Raw genomic sequence first — 16029 nt, 5'->3', positions numbered from 1 at the left:
TACCATGCATCTACATTAATCTTAATATTTGGTGTATATGCCATATTATTACATCGACATACGTCTGTGAAGATATAAAAATAACGTGTACTGGCTTTGAACCCACTTTTATCACCTCACGATATGTTAAGAATAATAAGCAAAATTTATTGAGTGCTATGTCGGGTGATGAATTTAAGAGGTTGGTATGTTTGATTCACCTAACCCCCTCGGCAGCCCTAAGGTGTAGGTGTTACTGGTCTCCTGCTTATGGATGGGGAAATTGAGGCACTAGTCAGATGCCTGTTGTGCAGAGAATGTGTTGGAGCTGGGATTCTGGTCCGCTGGTCTGGCTTCAGTTCGCACTTCTAACTGGATTAACGTGTAGTCAGGGACCACGTGCTCCTGTCTCCGACACATCTTTGACAATTTCTTAGGGAAAAACGTAATTTGGAGGTAAGGTTGCTGGCTGAGCATTGCATATTTGAAGGACTTCTTACGCATCGCCAAGCGAAGCTGCAGAAAAATCTTCCCTCCAGCCGGGTAAGAGAAGCCACGTTTCCTTCCATCTTGACAGAGATGCGGGGCTGAAGGCAGCACACCGTTATTTTGATTTTCATTTCTTTCATTCTGAGGTGGAATATTTTCATACATTTTTAAAATATTTTATTTATTTATTTGACAGAGATCACAAGTAGGCAGAGAGGCAGGCAGAGAGAGAGGGGGAAGCAGGCTCCCTGCTGAGCAGAGAGCCTGATGCAGGGCTCGATCCCAGGACCCTGAGATCATGACCTGAGCCGAAGGCAGAGGCTTTAACCCACTGAGCCACCCAGGCGCCCCTATTTTCATATTTTTTTTTTCTCATTAAACTTTTGTTTTAATGGGTCTCAAAATTCTGTGACAGATTTTTGGTCAAGTTGTTTCCATTAAAAAGTACTGATTTTAAAAACTAATAACTTAAAACTGCCACACACACACAAATAAATGGTCCACAAAACATTCTCCTTCTGAAGGTTTTACGATGCATTGTTATCATTAACCAGTCTTTCACTATGAGACTTAAATGGCCAATTGACACAGACAGTTCTGAGACCGTTCTTCCACCACTGACTAAGACTGGGGTGGCAGGTATTGGGGATAATACTTATTTAGCCTTCTGAGCTTTCTGGGCAGACTTGGTGACCTTGCCAGCTCCAGCTGCCTTCTTGTCCACTGCTTTGATGACACCCACGGCGACCGTCTGTCTCATGTCACGAACAGCAAAACGGCCCAGAGGAGGATAGTCAGAGAAGCTCTCAACACACGTAGGCTTGCCAGGAACCATATCAACAATGACAGCGTCACCAGATTTCAAGAACTTGGGACCATCTTCTAGCTTTTTTCCAGAACAACGATCTAGCTTCTCCTTCAGCTCAGCAAACTTGCAAGGATGTGAGCCGTGTGACAGTCCAGCACAGGTGCATCTCCAGCACTGATTTGGCCTGGATGGTTCAGGATAATCCCCTGAGCTGTGACGCCAGCTGCTTCTGTGGGTGGGTCATTTTTGCTGTCACCAGCCACATGGCCACAACGAACATCTTTGACAGATACGTTCTTGACATTGAAGCCCACATTGTCCCCAGGAAGAGCCTCACTCAAAGCTTCTTGGTGCATTTCAAGAGACTTGACTTCAGTTGTAACATTGACTGGAGCAGGGGCGCCTGGGTGGCTCAGTGGGTTAAAGCCTCTGCCTTCGGCTCAGGTCATGATCCCAGGGTCCTGGGATCGAGTCCCGCATCGGGCTTTCTGCTCAGCGGGGAGCCTGCTTCCCTTCCTCTCTCTCTCTGCCTGCCTCTCTACCTGCTTGTGATCTCTGTCTGTCAAATAAATAAAATCTTAAAAAAAAACACACACACACATACATTGACTGGAGCAAAGGTGACCTCCATGCCAGGTTTAAGAGCACCAGCCTCCACTCGGCCCACAGGCACAGCACCAATACCACCAATTTTGTAGACGTCCTAGAGAGGCAGACCCAAGGGCTTGTCAGTTGGACGAGTTGGTGGCAGAATGCAATCCAGGGCTTCAAGCAGTGTGGTTCCACTGGCATTCCCATCTTTACGGGTGACTTTCCATCCCTTGAACCAGGGCATGTTAGCACTTGGCTCCAGCATGTTGTCCCCGTTCCAACCAGAAATTGGCACAGACGCTACTGTGTGGGGGTTGTAGCCAATTTTCTTAGTGTAGGTGCTGACTTCCGTAACGATTTCCTCGTATCTCTTCTGGCTGTAGGGTGGCTCAGTGGAATCCATTTTGTTAACACCAACAATTAGTTGTTTTACACCCAGTGTGTAAGCCAGAAGGGCAGGCTCACGGGTCTGCCCGTTCTTGGAAATACCTGATTCAAATTCACCAACACCAGCAGCAACAATCAGGACGGCACAGTCAGCCTGCGATGTGCCCGTAATCATGTCTTTGATAAAGTCTCTGTGTTCTGGAGCGTCAGTGATGGTCACATAATACTTGTTGGTCTCAAATTTCCACAGGGAGATATCCATGGTGATACCACGGTCACGTTCAGCTTTCAGTTTATCCGAGACCCAGGCATACTTGAAGGAGCCTTTTCCCATCTCAGCAGCCTCCTTCTCGAATTTTTTGATGGTTCTTTTGTCGATCGCACCACATTTGTAGATCAGATGACCAGTAGTGGTAGACTTGCCCAAATCTACGTGTCCAATGACAACAGTGTTGATATGAGTCTTTTCCTTCCCCATTCTGGTTTAGGTTCAGCGGTGGTTTTCACGACACCTGTGTTCTGGCGGCAAACCCATTGCGAAAAGCCCTATTTTCGTATTTTTATTCGTACTTTTCACTCTTTAAATGAATTGCCTGTTTATTTATCCTGTGGTGTTTGTCCGTTATTGGTTTTTAAGGATTCCTTACATATTTCACATGATGGCTCAATTGTGGCAAAAAATTGTTTCTTGTGGGTCACTGGAAATTAAAAGTGTTGTACAGAAGGTTTTTATTGCGATGTATACCCTACCTGTGGAGCAGTGCGAGAGTAGACCTGTGCAGTTCATCAAGTAAGTGAGATGAGCTGCTCCCCAGCACCCCATCAAGCAGCAGAATCTTCCCGGCTTCCTGGAAGCCCCTGTAGGTGCTGGTAGACTCACCTCCCAACCTTCTAGAAGCTACTGTTGTGATAGCCAGTTTCACAGGTGGCCCCCACTGATTCCCTCTTCCAGGGATTCCCGTCCTCCCTCACTCCCCGTCACCCTGTTCCCACAGCTGTCCCATGTGACCAGTACAACATGGCAGAAATCATGGGGAATTGCTTCTCAGATTAGGTTATAAAAGAGGGCGGCTTCTGTCTTGGGCTCTCCCGTTCTCTCATGGATGAAGAATTCTGGGGGGAGCCAGTTGTCACATCTTGAGGACACTCCGGCAGCCCCGTGTAGAGGCCCGGCTAGCAAGGGACTGAGGGCGTCAATCTAGGAGCTCTTGGGTGATGGAGGCCTGCCGACAACCAGGCAGCTCATCCTCCTGCCTTCAGGGCGCCGCAGCCCAGCGGACAGCTTTACTGCAGCCTCACGACACTCTGAGCCGGGACCACCCAGCCAACATGCCTCAGACCCCGTGAGATAATAAGTGTTTGCAGTGGTAAGTTGTGGCGTTCTGGAGTAATTTGTTGCACAGCAATACATAACAAATTTGCCTATTCTGATTTTTTAAAATAATAATAATAATGATTTCCTTATAATTACAGGTTTACCCACCTATGTGTGTGTCTGAACACTATGGTTTAGTACTGTGCATGGTTTTTTATTTTTATGTGTGGGATCATCTGTGTTTTTTTTTTTTTTTAAAGATTTTATTTATTTATTTGACAGATAGAGATCACAAGTAGGCAGAGAGGCAGGCAGAGAGAGAGGAGGAAGCAGGCTCCCTGCGGAGCAGAGAGCCCGATGCGGGGCTCGATCCCAGGACCCTGAGATCATGACCTGAGCCGAAGGCAGTGGCTTAATCCACTGAGCCACCCAGGCGCCCCTCATCTGTGTTTTTGAATTGAAGTTTTTAATATCATGCAAGCTCATCCATGTAGTTTCATTATTTTATCATTATTATTTTATCTGCAGTCTAGAAATCCACTACGTAAATCCTCCACTTAGGTGTCTTTTCTCCTGTTGATGGTCACTGCCATTGTCTTCCAGTGTCGTGGGCTGTCATTAACAAGGTCACTGTGAGTCTTCTGGGCACCTTTCCCCCAATGGTTTTCCCACATTAAAGTTTTTAAAAAATCTTGTTATCAAAAGGCATCATTTAGTCTTAGGAGAGTTTTGAAAAAGACAAGTCACAGAGCAGGAAAAGATATATGCACAGCATATGACAGGAAAGAACTAGTATCTACCATATATAAAGAACTGCAACAAATAAATAAAAAATAAATAAATAAATAAACCTATGCACATTGCATAGGTTTTCCTAGGTCCGCCTGATGGTGTAGTAGCTTGGCTAAAGGGGGTGACCATCTTCACCTTTCCTTTCACTCTTTCCAGATGCCACCAGATTATACCAATGTACACTTCCACCTTTAGGGTATGAGAGCTCCCATCGTTTCATGACTTTGTCAACATTTGTTATTGTCAGACTTTCAGATTTTTGCGTCATGTAGTGATGCCTCATTGGGCTTAAGTTTACATTTCCTTGGAGACCAAGAGGTTAAGAACTCTTTCATTTATTTATTGGCCTCTTGAATTTTATCTTTAGTGCCATGCTTGTTCAACTATTTTGTCCATTTTATTATTTTCAAAGTTTTATTTATTTGAGAAAGAGAGCAGAGAGAGAGAGAGAGCGTGCACGCATGTGCGTGAGCATAAGCGATGTGAAGGGGCAGAGTGAGAGGAAGAAGTAGGCTCCCTGCTCAGCCAGGGCTTGATCCCAGGACCCTGAGATCATTACCTCAGATGAAGGCAGATGCTTAACCCACTGAGCAACCCAGGCACCCCTATTTTGTCCATTTTATAAGTTTTCTCTTATTTATTTGTTGCAGTTCTTTATATATGGTAGATACTAGTTCTTTCCTGTCATATGCTGTGCATATATCTTTTCCTGCTCTGTGACTTGTCTTTTTCAAAACTCTCCAAAGACTAAATGATGTCTTTTGATAACAAGATTTTTAAAAAACTTCAATGTAGTAGGATTTTTTTGCAGTCCATTTTATTTGTATTTTTTTCCTATTACAGTTTCTGATTTTGAAATCATATTTTAGAAAAGCCTTCCTGCTCTGAGATTACACAAGTACTCACCTACGTATGGTGATTTTATTTTTATTGTTTCATTTTAAAAATATTTAAACCATTAGGTCACTAGGAATTTTTTTGGCTCTGGGAGGAGTGTGCAGTGTGTTTTTATATCCTCCGTGTCATGAATACAGGTTAATGAGGTTACAGACTCATTTGGCCTCTTCTACCCACCTGAAGTGCTATTTATATTGTAAACTGTATAATGTTGGCTTTATTTCTGAACTTTGTTTTGTTCACTGTTGATGCTGTTGATTTGGGTGCCTCCTGCTTTTTACAGTGACCTCAGCTCTGCGCTCCATCTCTGTAAGACCTGTCCCTCCTCCTCAGTGGTGTTCTGCAGCATTCCTGACATTTTTCATTTTGCATTTTTATTTTCAAGATGAGCCTTAGGACCCTTTTGTCAGTTTCCTCAAAATAGGAGCATAAGAATTATTATCTGGCTTGCATTATAGATGCATCTGTGGGAAAAGGACCTGTTGGGGATTTTCGATCTTCCCACTGACAAATGTGTCCTGGTTCACCATGTACTTCCAAATTCTATGATGTCCCTCGGTAAAGTCTTGCAGGTTTTCTTTCAGTAGAGTCCAGCAAATTCTTCGGTGGTATTCTAAGTCCTTAATGTCTTCTGGGGCTGGCATGACTTACCGCTTTTCTCCTCAGTGTTTTCGAACGTCTGGCTTTCCAGCCACTCCTCCCTCGGAGATCAAGGGCCTCTGAGAGCTGACTGAGGGGCTGAGCACCATCCCACCTCTGCCCTCACCGGAGTAGGTTTTATTTATATAAGTCTTCTGTGTAAAGCACTATAGTTCTGCTGACCCGTTATTACTGAAATTTGAAAATCTGTTTTTGCATATATAGTATTTTTAACTCATGACCTTTATTGTTATCTTTTACTGATTTGATGGATTTTTTTTTTTTTTTTTTTTTTTTTTTTTTAGTGATTCATCTTGGATCTTCCAGGTACTGATTCATTCATTCAAAACATATTTTTTGAGGGACGCCTGTGTGGCTCATTTGGTGAAGTGTCTGCCTTTGGCTCAGGTCACGATCTCGGGGATCGAGTCCATCATCAGGCTCCCTGCTTGGCGGGGCGTCTGCTTCTTCCTCTGCTCCCTGCTCCCCCTGCTTGTGTTTCTCTTGATTGCGCTCGCGTGCTCTCTCTCTCTCTCTCTCTCAGTGTCAAATAAATAAAAATCTTAAAAAATATGTTTATTGAGGGGCTCCTGGGTGGCTCAGTCACTTAAGCATCTGACCCCAGATCTCAGCTCTGGTCTCGATCTCAGGTTCAAGCCCCACCCTGGGCTCCACACTGGGCGTGGCGCCTACTTAAAAAAGTGTACTAGCCACCTTTCTAGGGGCGTGGAATGTTTCTGTGAACAAAACCAATGGCTATTTTGTGGTAAGTTCAGGAGTTATGAGGACGATGGAAGGATTTTGTGGTAAGTTCAGGAGTTATGAGGACGATGGAAGGATTTTGTGGTAAGTTCAGGAGTTGTGAGGACGATGGAAGGATTTTGTGGTAAGTTCAGGAGTTATGAGGACGATGGAAGGATTTTGTGGTAAGTTCAGGAGTTGTGAGGACGATGGAAAGAAGACAATGAGGGGAAGGTGGGTAGCAGCAGTAGCAGTGTGAACGGGGCAGGGGGGGCAGTTGCATGGCAAGTAGGGAGGTCCGCCTGGTCTCATTGACAAGGGTGCGTCTGAGCAAAGACTCGGAGGTGAGGGAGTCGGCTGTGCAGGTGTCTGCTGGAAGTGTGTGCTAGGCAGAGGGAACAGCCTATGCCAGGGCCTAGGACAGGAGCATGTCGGAGGAGTTTGAGGACCAGGGAGGAGCAGAGCGGGTGATGGACAGGAGTGTGGTCCGGGGCATGGAAGGCTGTCCACGGGGGGCTTCACTTTTAAAGACGCTGGCTTGGGGCGCCTGGGTGGCTCAGTAGTTAAGCCAGTGTCTGCCTTTGGCTCCTGCTCCCTGTTCCGTGGGAAGCCTGCTTCTCCCTCTCCCACTGCCCCTGCTCTGCTCCCTCTCTCGCTGTCTGTCTCTCTCTCTGTCAGATAAAGAGATAAAATATGAAAAAAAAATGAGGACACGGGCTTTCACACTGAGTGAAAAGAGGAGGCTTCTGGAGTATTGTAGGAGCAAGAGGATTTACATTTTAAAAAGAACATTGTGTTTGCTGCCTGAGAAGGAGGGCGCAGGTAGAGGACCAGCAGCTGGCGAGGAGGCTGCCTTCGCAAAAGCTTCTCCTGCAGGAGCTTCCTGTGAATGAAGCAGGCCTTTATGGAGTGGATGTTTCAGGGTTTTTTTTCTTTTAAAGACATTATTTAGGAGAGCAAGAGCACAAGCAGGGGAGCAGCAGGCAGAGGGAGAAGCAGGTTCTCCGCTGAACAGGGAGCCAGACGTGGGGCTCCACCCCGGGACCCTGAGATCGTGACCGGAGCCGAAGGCAGGCTCCTCACCGACTAAGCCTCTCAGGCGCCCCAGTGGTTTGGGTTTTTTTAAATACATGTGGAGCATTTTCTTTCGTATGCTTTTAAAAAACACCCACACATTTCAGAAATACCCATTTTTCTTTGGAAGAGTATGGAACAGAAGAGTGAGGACGGTCAGAGGGATTGCCTGTGCAACGGGCCACTGTGCCCAAGCCCCATCCTACGTGGAGAAGAAAAGGGAGCTTGATGGGTGTCGGAGGTGAGGAGGCAGGAGGCATGGCCCGCGTGTGCTGAGATCAGAACCCAGGGATGTGGTTAGTGGGGTGCGTTCCCTCCCGCCAACACCTGCCGGGGCATGGCAAGGACCGTGACTGTGAAGTTCATGCTCGCTACCAGCTGATCACTGTGGATTTCGGCATGATATTAGTGTCTGTTTTCTGCAGTCTCACGTCTCACGAAGCTGAGTTCTGATCACGGGATCAGACCTGCTCAGTAATTTGCTGCTCGGTAGTGGGAGTTATGAAGAAGTTTGCTCTCAAGCGAGGATTTCATATTTCAGACCTGGTTTTATTGGCGTGATAAAGGTTGGTTTCTGTTCAATTTAGCTGCTTGGTCAGATTCGGTTCCAGTTAAATTTAAGAACTCTATTTATACTTTAAGAAGAGGATTTAAGGGGTGCCTGGGTGGCTCAGTGGGTTAAAGCCTCTGCCTTCAGCTCAGGTCATGATCTCAGGGTCCTGGGATCGAGCCCCACATTGGGCTCTCTGCTCCGTGGAGAGCCTGCTTCCTCCTCTCTCTCTGCCTGCCTCTCTGCCTGCTTGTGATCTCTGTCTGTCAAATAAATAAATAAAATCTTAAAAAAAAAAAGAGGATTTAAGGGGCACCTGAGTGGCTCAGTGGGTTAAAGCCTCTGCCTTTGGCTCGGGTCATAGTCTCAGGGTCCTGGGATCGAGCCCCACATCAGGCTCTCTGCTCAGCGGAGAGCCTGCTTCCTCCTCTCTCTCTGCCTGCCTCTCTGCCTACTTGTGATCTCTGTCTGTCAAATAAATAAATAAAATCTTTAAAAAAAGAGGAAGAGGATTTAAACTTCTGGAGAAGGAAAGAGGGCAGAGTTCTTTAAAGAATATGCCATTTTTATAATGCCTTCCAAATTTATCAAGAAACATGAACAATTCAGGGGTTTAACCCTAGAGTAAGTAGAAACTGTTTTTTGGTGTCTTAAGGGGGTTCACAATCACTCTGGGAAGAGCCCATCCCCCATCCCAGTCTGCCGGGCCTCTACATTTGCCCCTATTCTCATGCAGCAACCAGAATGTTCTTTTTAAAAAAGAACACAAAACCCATTTTAAATCACACCCTTGGAAAAAGTCCCCACCAAGAACTGTGCTTAGGAATAGTTGGGCTGGAGTTTCTCTTCTCTTCTCCCGCGATCCTGTGGCCGTGAGCACGCCGCTCCTCCTTCCGGAGCGTGCCCGGCGCGAGGTTCCACGGGAGTGTATGAATGTATGGGTTCGCCCACTGGCCTTATGTTGAAGGAGAAACAGAAGAGAGTGTCATGGAAGGCTTAAGGCCTCTTTTTTTCTTCTTTGGGAGCACAAAGTGCTTTTTGTTACTAATGCGTGTGCCATCAGACAGCTTCACCCACAATGCACAGCAGTTGAGTAATATGGCTCCGCCTGGTGCAAAATACCGCATTTTGTATAGAAACGCAGCACTGCTTCATGTAGATAGGAGAGAAAGAGGCTTTGCTTTATTCACATATGAATAAAACGTCTTTGTTCATGGAAGAGAAAAGTGCCTCTCATTGTTCAGAAGCTCTGTGCATTTTAAGTGAAGCCAGTGGACCCAGTATAGGATATCTTTCAGGGGAAAAAAATAGCTTTCCTTGATGTAAGTTCGGGCCCTAATGCCTACTATGGTGGCATAAATGATTTTTGTTTTTGCCGTTTGGTTATTACGTAAAAGACCTTACGTTGGCCTCGGCTGTCTCCTAGCAGTGAATTGGTTTAGCACAGCTTTGTAATTTTAACTTGAATTTTTTTATTTATTTATATTCTCTGTCCCACCGAGGAGCTGAAGCAGCAGAATGTGAAGGGCGGTAAGGAATCATGATCAGGGAAACGGTGAATATGGCGCGGTGAGGTCAAGACTCCTGGAGGTCTGTGGACGTAGATGTTCCCGCAGATGGACCTCCAGAAAAGCCCGTGGCTTGCTCTTGATTCTCAGTTAAAAAAAAAAAAAAACATTGTATTTATTTATTTGAGAGAGAGGGAAAGTGGGGGGAGGGCCGGAGGGAGCGGGAAGCAGATTCTGCGCTGAGCGTAGAGCAGGATGAGGGGCCAGGTCCCAGGGTCCCGAGAGCATGACCCGACCCGAAATCAAGAGTCCAGTGCTTCACCTTCGGAGCCGCCCAGGTGCCTCCATGATCAGATTTGGGGTTGAGCTTCCCAGCAGCCAAAGTGAAAAGAGGGAAGCAATCAGTTCACCCTTCCTCTGGCCTTGCAGAGGGTTCTGTAAAGCAGGTCCGGCTCTCAGCGGGAGGGTGGCATTGAGCTTTTCCCAAAGGACAGCCTGCCATCAGAGGAGCAGAGTGAGTGAGGGATGCTGGAGGGCGCTGAAACGCCAGAGTTCGTGCCTTGACCTCGCTCTCCGGGGAGGCACCTGGTCTGCAGAGCCACCTGCGGGACTGCGAGGAGGAACAGGGCTCACAGGAATGCCTGGGGGCCTGGCGTCCGCTCACACCAGCTCTCCAGCTCCACGTGCGTCGGAGTCCTGGACTTCTCGGAAGTGCTCCCTGGTCCTTAGCAAAGCGAGAAAAACAAGGGGGGGGGGGGACTGAATTTCTATCAACTCTGAAATTAACTTGATTCTACTTATAATTTTAGTACTTAAAGGTTCTTATTAAAATGAAACAGCAACAGTTAAAAAAAAAAGGACGAAGAATCCCTTCCTGGGATGCCTCGGTGGCTCAGTGGGTTAAGCCTCTGCCTTTGGCTCAGGTCATGATCTGAGGGTCTTGGGATCGTGCCCTGCATCGAGCTGTCTGCTCAGCGGGGAGCCTGCTTCCTCCTCTCTCTCTCTGCCTGCCTCTCTGCCTACTTGTAATGTCTGGCAAATAAATAAAATCTTAAAAAAAAGATTCCTTCCTAAGGACATGAAAAGTTGGAAAAATTTATTGTATGGAAACAATAGTAAATTATTAATAATGTTTGTAACATCTTATTTTATAAAATACATATATGAAAGTCTTTAATAAAATATTTTATTATACACACATAATTCATAATAAAATATAATTTTTTAATTATTCTTACTATTACGAGTACCATTACAGGTAATTATTGCCATTAAAAACCCCAGTTTCCTTTCTCTCCTGTTCTTCCTCCTGTTCTCTTGGGCTGTGAGCATCCCCGCCAGCTGCTCTGTCTCCAGGCTCAGGAGGAAACAGCTCTGTCCCCCCATTCTGCCCCCCCCCCACAGGGTCCTGTGCATCTTTCTTCCCCACCGCCACCACTCAGTTCACCTTGGCTGCTAAGAAGCCACACCCTTATCTTTACCATTCCCCCCGGGATTTTCTCCTAGCTCCCCTCCCCTGGACCTGGCCCTGTGCCTGGTGCCTTAGTGTTGCAGACGTTTAAGCTCATGGGGGTCCCCAGGGGAAGGGAGAGTTTATTGCTTGAAGTAATGCTGGACCTGAAGGGAGCCAGGCTCCCAGAGGGACCGTCTTCATGCTGGGGTTCTGCCTAGTGTTGGCAGGACACAGACTCCCTGTTCTGGGAGTTCCACATGGAACAGCAATGGTACAGGGGTGGTCAGACCCGGGTCCTGTGCGGAGGTGGGGGATGGGCCCTGACAGGTCCACCCCAGGGAGACAAGTGCCGCCTGTTTCTTCGAAGGACTTGGCCCCACTCCGCTTCTCTCCATTATGGGGGTTTGGGGGAACTCCTCAGGAAACCTCACAGCCAGTGCTGGGCCCTGGGGGCCCTGGATGATGTTGAATTTGTGCATTAGCTACTTAAGGGTTTAAGAGCTCGAGCTGTATATTTAAGGCGGTTAAAAAAATCCCTTTGAGTAAAATGTGTTTAAGAACTTTGTTAACAACTCTGCATTTACTTAATAGTTCTTGCCTTCCCTGAGGTCCCCTGACTCTTAGAGTCAGAAGCCTTCTGGGGACTTAGGTTCCAAAAATCGTCTTGTCCCACGAAAGCCCGCTGCTCTCCTTATTCCCGACGTCAGCGAAGCTGCTCCTGCTTCTGACGGGAGCGGCTTTGCGTTGCTTCCCCAAGATCTCTCTGCTTCGGAGGGAAGCCAGCCAGACTGTGGTCCTGGGCTGGTCACCTTCTCCCTAACCTTTACCCCACCCCCCTTCTCTCTCCTTTCTTCCCCCTGCTACCCTCTCCCTCCCTCCCTCCCGCTCCCCCCACAGAATCACAGTATAATCATCACTCCTCCGCCCCACTTCTGTCTGGCTGTCACCTCTCTCCCTCTCTCTCCCCACCACCCCCACTTCTGCAGAGGACACAGAGGATACCCATTATCTAGGGGAAGAAGCCCCAGCAGCGTTTTTCCTGCTTCTCGCATCTCGAAAAAGGTTGTCTCTTCTCCTTCTAGAGCAATTTGAAAATAATCTGCTTCGAAAACTTACATAGCACTGGGCCTTCCTTCCCGGCGGGTCCCTAGGAGCACGCGGTGGGAAAGACGCCCGGCTGCACAGAGGGGACCTCCTGTTCGTGTCTGTCATTCCCTGCGGGGCGTGTTTGTAGCTCTTCCCGGCTGGCCTCCCGCTGGCGGTCCATCAGTCACAGCAGAGTTCAGGGGCATGCCGTGGGAGGGGGTTTGAAGAAGTTGTTTGATCGAGACAGAACTAGGGCAAGGTTTTGAACATTAAGCGTGTGGGGCGTTAATTACTTGGTCATGGAGAGGAAATTTGTTTTCTGCGAGATCATCTGTGACTGTGGAATAAAGCCCCATAAGGTGCTGTCCTAGCGCCGGTGATCACCATCTCTTCCGTCTCCCGTGCGAGCCTAGGTCTGCCCAGACCCTCCACTGCTGAGCACACTGGGGCTGTCACCTTCTGGGTCTGGACACCCAGGACACCTACGTCCCCTAGGGCCTTGGCTTCTGCTTTCCTTTCACCTGGGAATTTCCTTCCCCCTCCTCTCAGCCTCTCCAAATGGCCCTCATTGTCCAAGGCTTAGGGCCCATCTTCCTTCCCTTCTGAGGTCTTTCCTACCCACCGGAGACCTTCCCTCTGACTATGCCGTCCACTTGACCTCACGTGCCTTTGGTCTGTGGGGTTTGCTCCTCTCTCTCTCGCTCTGCACCGTGACCTTCTGATTTCTGCTTCCTACGCAACCCACGCATGACGAATCCTGCCCACGGGGAGTTTTTCCACTGAATCAAAGTGACTAAGAGCAGAAATCACAAAGGGGGAAGGATCCCAAGTGAGTGAGCATCATACTTGGGTGACTATGGGACAGACGCGAAGTTCGGAGCACTGAGAGACGGTGGCGTAGCCGTCATCCTGGAGGGAGTCTCAGTTTACTGAGCGTCAGCGTATAGAAAAGACCGGGAGAAACAGCCCAGACTGGAAGAGTATTTCCATGCGTTGTTCCTCCCTTTCGTGCTGCTCATAGGCAGCTCTGCCGAGCCTCCTTACAGTGGGTAGAGATGACGGGCCAAGGGGACCTGCCTGTAAGAGGCTTAAGGGCAAAAGTCACAGTGCCCAGGGTTTGGGATAAAATAACGTGAAAAATGACTTTTCTGGGATACAGTGAGCTGTGACACTCTCCACTTTCCAGAACAGTGGCTCACCTTCTTTGAATATTGGGACCTAAAGAAGGATAGTTCCCTTGGAAAACTTGGCCCACTGTCATTTCAGCCCACAAGACACCTTGCAAAGCTCAGGTGCATTGGAAATACACAATGAAATGTTCAGGGGTAAAGGGGGTTTGTATCTGCCTGTGTGCTCACAGCGGCCGAGGGGAGAGAGGATGGGAGAGAGACCGATGGGACGGGGAACGAAGCCGGTGAAGCGACATTTAGGAATCGGCGGAGGACGCTGGAGAGCTCTGTGGGACTAGGGGTTCCTTGTACAATTCTGGCAACAGCTCTGTAAGCCAGACATTTGTTTCAAAACATTATTTTTAAAAAAGCAAGAGCAAATTCTTTTAATTATTTTCCAGTTATAAAGAATGAGACAATTGCAAAAATGGTTGTGTGTGTGTGTGTGTGTTTTAATCTGTGGTAGCACATTGTATTAAGGATGGTTTTTCCACCATCACCAAGCAGTCAACTCGGTCCTCACACCGTGGGCCTGGAGCCAGCGTCGGGTACCGGGATCCGCCGGCTCAGGGCCCCGTCCCCCAAGACCACTCCCTCGCTCCTGCTTCTGACACCTGCTGCCAGTCCGGGTTGTTCCCAGCTGGACACCCGAGGTTCCTTCCTTGGGCTCGATTCATCGACCAGAGCGGCTCACAGACCTCAGAGAAACACTGTATTTATGAGCTCCCTGGTTTATTATGAAAGGACGGAACTCGGGAACAGTTGGGCGGGGTATGGGGATGGGGTGTGGGGCTTCCACGCCCTCTAAGGGCACTGTCCTCCCCAAATCTCCAAAGCATAAGCTTTGTGGTGCTCTAAAGGGGGTCCTCATGAAGGAAGGACAGAAGATGCTCCTGTCACTCAAGACCGTCCAGAGGTCGTCAGCGTTCTCTGCAGGAACAAAGGCCGCATCCATCTCTTGGACCACAGAGTTTAGGGTCCGTTCTCCCAGAGACACTGCACTTAGGGCAGGAGTAGGTGGGGCCTCTTTTGACCCTGTCATAGGTCCAACTTCTGCTCCCTGGGTGTGACCCCCTAGAACGTCCCTGTCCTCATCCCCAGAACGTGCGAGTGTTACTGTATGTGGCCCAAGGAATTCTGAAGCTGTGATGAAATTCAATTCAGTTCATTATTTTTAATTAGATCAAATCTTGAGATGGGATGATTTCACAGGGTCCTTAGAAAATGCTGGTAAGACAGAGGAGAAGGTAACATGAGGATGGAAGGCAGAGGCCTGGGTGATGTGACTTAGGGGTCCGGAGTCAAGGAATGTGGTAGCCTCTAGAAGCTAGGAAAGGCGGGGAAACGCCTTGTCACCCAGGGCCCCTGGAAGAAACCAGCCCTGCTCATGCCTTGATGTGGGCCCTGGGAGATGCATTTAGACTTCTGACCCTCAGGTCTGCAAGGGACTGCCTTTGTGTCGTTGAAGCTGCGAAGTTTTGGGTCCCGTTTTACAGGTGACACATACACTGGGTGGGGGCTTCTCTCCCTGGGATCATGATTAATTAAGCCTTAGGGAGGCCAGAGTCTGAGCTCTGGATCGTCATCAGCATTATTTCAAACCCGTGTCACCTGGCCCAGATAAACTATGTTCACACTCCGCTGGCTCCCCGGGCCTTAATTCAGTCCCCCGCTTTGATCACCGGTGTGACAGATGGACCTGGAATGAGTTCCAGAGCCAACAGGCAGAGCGCTTGCCATCACGCACAGAGATGTCACGGATGACGGGGGAAGTGTTTGGCTTGGGAGGGCCTGGTTTTAGGGAGCAGGCTGTGGCCCCTGAGGGCGGGAGGGGGAAGAGTGAAAGCTGACTCAGATAACCCCCCCTTCTTTTTTTATAAGGGACTCCTTGTGTTGAGTTTAATTTAGTTTGATCACGAATATTGTTACTCAAATACATATACACATAAAATTAGTTAAGTGTTCACTTCTGCTTGTAGCTTTGGGGCAACTGTAACGTCCAACGTTATTTCAAGTTCAATGCAAATAAAACTGCCCACCCGGTAGAATGCAAATTAACAGCCCCGGGTTACTATCACAGTGAACGTTGCTTCGCTGAATCGAAATTGATGTTCTCCACATGGCTTCTCGCACATTTATGAAGTTGTGGCCTGTTAGTCTTTGTTTCAGCTGAACTCTATTTAATTCCCTAAGAAGATATCGTTATGTTGAAAGAAGCCTGCCCATCGCAGTAATTGATTGATTTGTCCCCCGTTTTCAGACCCGAATGCAGATGTTCGTGGATTCTCGTTTGTGTAAAAATCAAGACAGACGGAGGTGAACCGTAGCATTTACTCGTGTGCGCTCAGTGGGTAAAGGCAGGGTCGTGGACGTCTGTGGGGAGGGAGGAGGTTGTGTTGTAAAGGGGTGTGTGGGAGCCTTCCGGATTCTGGGAGTGTGCTAGCACCCCGGAAAGCATGTTCTCCTTCTAGTTAATCCTCCTCTTTCCCCTAAAAGTAGCTACGATCCTGTCTATGGCAGCAGTCACTTACTCATTTATAGTGGAACTCCT

At 48.0% G+C, this 16029-nt stretch overlaps 1 protein-coding gene and 1 pseudogene across 2 annotated transcripts in view; one reads left to right on the top strand and one right to left on the bottom strand.

Moving 5' to 3' along the window:
* The window catches only part of SH3GL3 (SH3 domain containing GRB2 like 3, endophilin A3), a 137027-nt gene that overhangs the window by 39714 nt on the left and 81284 nt on the right, over window positions 1-16029 (top strand). The window lies entirely within an intron of this gene.
* Window positions 998-2760, bottom strand: LOC123944077 (annotated as a pseudogene).

The sequence above is a fragment of the Meles meles genome, chromosome 6 (assembly GCF_922984935.1).
Source record: "Meles meles chromosome 6, mMelMel3.1 paternal haplotype, whole genome shotgun sequence".
NCBI lineage: Eukaryota > Metazoa > Chordata > Mammalia > Carnivora > Mustelidae > Meles > Meles meles.
This window is presented reverse-complemented; position numbering and strand designations above follow the sequence as displayed.